This window comes from Lathyrus oleraceus, chromosome 6 (assembly GCF_024323335.1).
Source record: "Lathyrus oleraceus cultivar Zhongwan6 chromosome 6, CAAS_Psat_ZW6_1.0, whole genome shotgun sequence".
NCBI lineage: Eukaryota > Viridiplantae > Streptophyta > Magnoliopsida > Fabales > Fabaceae > Lathyrus > Lathyrus oleraceus.
In genome coordinates this window covers 20,892,635-20,898,519 of record NC_066584.1, presented here as the reverse complement: position 1 = coordinate 20,898,519, position 5,885 = coordinate 20,892,635, and the positions used below count along the sequence as shown (strand labels likewise).

Here is a 5,885-nt window from a genome sequence, read left to right as displayed (position 1 = left end):
TGTCGGACACCTTTATGTTGGTATGAGTCCGGTGAGAGTGTTGTGGTTGGACCGGAAATTGTTCAACAAACTACAGAAAAGATTAAGATGATTCAGGAGAAGATGAGAATTGCTCAGAGTCGTCAGAAGAGTTATCATGATAAGAGGAGGAAGTCACTTGAGTTCCAAGAGGGAGATCATGTGTTTCTTCGTGTTACTCCGATGACTGGTGTTGGTCGAGCTTTGAAGTCGAAGAAGTTGACACCTCGATTTATTGGTCCTTATCAGATTTTGGAGAGGATAGGGGAGGTAGCCTATCGTGTCGCTTTACCGCCGTCACTTGCGAATTTGCATGAGGTTTTTCATGTGTCTCAGTTGAGGAGGTACATTCATGATCCGTCGCATGTAGTCCAAGTAGATGATGTACAGGTGAGAGATAACCTGACTGTTGAAACATCACCTATGAGGATTGAGGATCGAGAGTTGAAGCAGTTGCGGGGTAAAGAGATTGCCTTGGTGAAGGTAGCTTGGGGAGGACCAGCAGGTGGCAATGTGACTTGGGAACTGGAGAGTAAGATGAAGGAGTCTTACCCAGAGTTGTTCGCTTGAGGTATGTTTTCGAGGACGAAAACTCTTTTAGTGGGGGAGAGTTGTAACACCCCGATAATAATAAAATAATTATTTAAATTGAGTTAATAATTTATTTATTAATTTAATTAAATAATTGGAAATTTTATTATTATTATTATTATTGGAAAATATATATATGTTGGAAATAAGGAAAAGAATCCCATTTGGTAAAAAGAAAGTTTCACGTGAAAACAGAGAACGACCGTGAAAGAGGAAAAGGGCAAAGAGACAGAGCAAGGGCTGAAGATTGAAGAGAGAAAAGCTTGGAGCTCAAAGATTTGCCGGATTAATCAGGTAAGGGGGGTTTATCGTCGATTAATGGGTATTATGGGATAATATGTGATGGGTAGTGATAAGCCGTTATTTGACCCTAATTGGGATTGTGAATGCTGAAATTGATGTTGGATAAACTGTGTTAAAAACTGTAATTGAATCTGTGTTTGGGTTAGTTGTGAAATTCCGAACGTATAGCTTCTTACGGGATCGGAATCGGAGGTCCGGAAGTCCTCCAACGGCGGAAAATGCGGAGAATTCTGCATTCTGCCTTGTGTTAGCGCAGGAACTGTTGTTTTGTCTGCGTTAACCGGTTAACCCAGGGTGTTAACCGGTTAACACTGTTTTGAATTGTGAAAATATACTGTTTTGCCTGCGTTAACCGGTTAACCCAGGGCGTTAACCGGTTAACACTGTTACGTTTTGCCAGAAAATATGTTTTTGCCTGCGTTAACCGGTTAACCCAGGGCGTTAACCGGTTAACACTGTTGTAGAGTGGAAAATTGGTGTTTTAAATGTTGTGTACATAATTGAGAGTTGGCCTATGTTGGCGTATGATGTGATAGGGATTATTCCCCGCTGTTTTGAGCAGTATAGGTATTAGTAGAGCGTGCTAATACTGTGTTTAATTGATTTACATGATAATGATGTGTTGATACATGTGTTGATGATGTATGATGGTATGCATAATGATGTGAATGTATGTATTATGCATGTATGTGTGAATGGACTGTTGTATGGCTTAGAGTGTGAGCATATGTCCGTTGTGAATTGTTGTTGATGCTGCATTGCTAGATGATTAGCGTGCATAGCATAGCCTTTGGGGCTGTAGCTAATTCCCATGGTGAGGAATTAGTGAGTGAATCATTGTGGATTTGTTGTTGATGTTCGCATGCTAGATGATTAGTGTGCATAGTCTAGCCTTCGGGGCTGTAGCTAATTCCCATGGTGAGGAATTAGTGAGTGAGTCACTAGGTCTCAAATGAGTGGGACTAGTGGGCTTAGTAGCCGTATCTGGAGGGATCGGTGAGCTTGAACTATATGTTCAAGAATAGTCGGTACCGCATGTGTGGAGTCTCATTGCATAATGTATGTATGGCGTATAATATGAATGGATGTATTCCAATATTATACGTGTGTTTGAGTTGTTGTGGAATGTGATTTGAGATTATACTTGTGCTTTATGTTGATGTTGAGCTGATGTGCTGTTACTGATTGTATGTTGCGATTAGGGTGATTAATGTGTTAAATTACTTAACATGACATTATATTCTATAATGCTTATTATATTGATTGAGGAACTCACCCTTACAACTATTTTTCAGGTAACGAGAAATGAGTTGAGTAGAAGCGAATGCTTGGAGTCTAGTGTAGTCTCCTTAGTGGGTCGTGCTCTGATAGATGTAACATCGGGAGGGAACCTTTTTAATTATGTTGTGAAAGATTGTTGAACCAGTTTACATGTAGTATGTTACATGTTTTGATTAATTTGAATTATATCCGCTGCGATTTATGCAAATGTTTAATTGATTAAATAAAGAGCATGACAGTTATTTTGGAACATGGTGTGAATGATTGTGTGACACCCTTAACTGCATAATTACTCTGATATACGTTTATTATTTTAATTAAATATTTGGGGTATTTTAGAAGGGTGTTACACACCTTTCCTCTCTATACCTTGCATTCTCGTTTTGCAGTTGGAGTACTTGTGCCCTTAACTCCGCCAAGGTCTCCATCACCTCTTTGTTGGTAGGATTTTTTGTTTTTGTTTTTTTATAAAATGACGACGGAGTCACACCAAAACCCTTACCCCTCACACGACCGGAATACTCAGGAACATTTAGTACTCGACTAAGTACGCTCCTGCAATTCTGGACCTCGGTTGAAGGTACGGTTTGGGATAAAGTCTCCTGAAATATTATTAGAGGAGATTAAAAATGAATTATATGTCTAACAAAATTTTCGATATAATTAAAGAAATAATGTTACATATACTTACACATTCGTCATAAACATTTTGGACCGCTTCAACGACAGCCCCATCCTTCCCAACCCGAGCAGCCTTCCATAATACGTGCTCCGGAAGAGATGTTGCGTCACTTTTCTCCTCGGCTAGCTACACATTGAATTAGATTATAAGATCATCAATTATAACATATTGTGACAATGTATAAGCTCATAGCATTTGAATATACTCACAATTCTTTGTTGTAATCGTGCATAACCCGTACGCCCTTTTTTGTACGGATACGCGGGTTTTGATGCCCTTTTCCTATTTATGTCGCTTACTTCCTGGATAAAAAAGTTTAAGGCATATTAGAACCAAGTAACTTAACAATTGTATAATACCATAATTAATAGACATTACATGGAATTTTTCGTTTCTTCGTTTGGCGACAAAGTTATCCCATTCATCGGCTGAAATAATCTCGGCATACTTCATTGGCCGTTCTCCTTCAACAAATTTTCCTTCCTCATCCTTGAGAAATTTGTTGCACAAAAAGGATCGAAATCCTCGGAGTCTTTTTCCGGCCAATTGAATACAATATTTTTGCCGGCTTTCATCGATGTGAAAGGATCTCTAAAAAACATACAAATGGAGTGTGTTATTATAAAGTCATATTATAACAATATATGGTTAACAAATAGTCAACAAAAAAAACATATAACAATATATGGTAAGTACCTGTATCTCCGACCATATTTTTTCCTTGCCAACCTTCAAGTCCGGACTTCTCCAATTATCACATGTAATCGGAATATGTTGTCGAACAAGGAAACCAATGTAACTTGCCAACATTGAACCGTTAGGCTCAATTAGTTGGTCTTCAGCACTCCAATGCACTTCAAATTTTACACCCTTGTCTCTTGCACGAATGATTGACTTCATAACAGTCAATCCTCGTTTGATTTCTTTTTCAACATTATTACGTGATTCATTCGCGGCATGGGTATCGTCTTGGTTAGCCATTTTATCTGTAATATAGAAATGATTCAATAAGACCCAAGTAAGACAATGATTCAATACGTCAACACATTCATATACCTTCCATTTCTCATGCAAAAGACCTATTGCATGCAAAAGACCAATGCAAACTCACACACACCTACTGCATGCAAAAGACCAATGCAAACTTATGGTGTTTGGAACATGAACAAACTTGCATCCATAATCATCAAACTTCCAAGCACAAGCTCAAACACACTTCAAATGATATCAGTTTTCAATCAGAAATAAAAAACTCAGTTTGCCCTAAACAACATTAATCAACATAATGCACAAAATGTAAAACTAAGTTTAGAAAATGCCCTAATCAAACACATGAAGAAAGTGAACGGTAAAGATGGAGAAGAGAAATACCTTCAAGGTGACGGTAACGATGGAGAAGAAAGTGAACAGTGACGGTGGACGTGAACGTGAACGCAGCAGCAGAAAAAGGCGACGGCGACGACGACGGTGAGGGAGGGAGAACGAACGGAGGACGAGAGTAATCGCAGTAGACGGTGGACGCAGTAGAGAGAAAACCCAGTTACGTAAACGAAATAGCTTGTAGAAAGGGAAAATAAAGAGACATGCAGTATATGTTATAATTTTAATGTTTACTAAAGGGGACCTTAGAGGGCGCTTTTGTAAAAAAAGCGCCCTCTAAAGGGGGCCTAAGAGGGCGCTTCTGAAAGCGCTCTCTAAGGCTTTCCAAAAGCGCCTTCTAAACTGGAAATGTACATGGACTTAGAGAGCGCTTTTTTAAAAGCGCCCTCTAAGGGTAACCTTAGAGGGCGCTTTCACTAAAGCGCCCTCTATTGTTGTCCCTCCATTTCCTCATTATTTTTTTTTTACTTCACTTTAGAGGGCGCTTTTTTACAAAAGCGCCCTCTAAAGGGGGCCTAAGAGGGCGCTTCTGAAAGCGCTCTCTAAGGCTTTCCAAAAGCGCCTTATAAACTGGAAATGTACATGGACTTAGAGAGCGCTTTTTCAAAAGCGCCCTCTAAGGTTACCCTTAGAGGGCGCTTTCAATAAAGCGTCCTCTATTGGTGTCCCTCCATTTCCTCATTATTTTTTCGCTTCACTTTAGAGTGCGCTTTGTTACAAAAGCACCCTCTAAAGTGCGCTGTCTATTCCAATAGTATGCTCCTTATTTTTTCTCTTCACTTTAGAGTGCGCTTTTGTAATAAAGCGCCCTCTAAGGGGCGCTGTCTATTCCAGTTTTTGGCGTAGTGATGTGAATTATTGTTGTTAGCACCATGAAATTTGATTGGATTGTTGTTGTCAATGTGGTGTGAATTGATGTTGTTTTGGGTCAGAGTTGGAACGAGGTTATAAATGTTTTCGGGGTAAATAAGTTGGGGTTTTTAACTTTGGAAAAGTGACTTTCGGGTTAAAATGTGGTATAAACTGTTTGTGAGAAAAAATGGGGTTTTGGGATGAATTATGGGTGATTTTCATTTTTAAAAAGTTGCAGAAAAGTGATTCTGCAACAGTGTAATCGGTTAGCAGAATTGGAGAAACCGATTACACTGCTAAAAAACTATGTTTTAGGGCAAAATTTGAGGGTGTAACCGGTTACAGGTTTTGGGGTATCCGGTTACCATGTGAAACAGAAGCCACACATGGGATGAAATAAGGAGTGTAATCGGTTACTAGTTTTTGGGTAACCGATTACCGTATGTATGTGACAGTCTGGGTTACGCCACTGGTTGTGGTGTAACCGGTTACTGGTTTTGGGATAATCAGTTACACTAGGAGCAATTTCTTAAAAACTTTAAAAATTCATAACTTTTGTTCTGAGTGTCCGATTCAAGTGTTGTTCAAAGCATCAGAAAGCTAAGAGCATGTACTATCATTTAAAATTGGTTTTAGTACCTGAAAATGCTATTTTTTCTATGTGATGGTGTTGATATGTATTGAAACATTTATGTGGTGGTGTGACATAATCTTAAATTCATTGTTGTTGCTTATTATGTTGTATGTTGATGTTGTTGAGTTGTATAACATGTGTTGG

At 38.9% G+C, this 5,885-nt stretch overlaps 1 long non-coding RNA gene across 1 annotated transcript; it reads right to left on the bottom strand.

Annotated features, from left to right (window-relative positions):
• Positions 1-3,354: 3,354 nt before the first annotated feature.
• LOC127097867 (uncharacterized) lies at positions 3,355-4,503 on the bottom strand. Its single transcript, XR_007793213.1, has 3 exons — positions 4,247-4,503; positions 3,572-3,861; positions 3,355-3,466 (listed from the first exon to the last, which is right to left on the bottom strand). It is a non-coding gene; the product is annotated as an uncharacterized LOC127097867 (long non-coding RNA).
• Between the last annotated feature and the right edge of the window lie 1,382 nt (positions 4,504-5,885).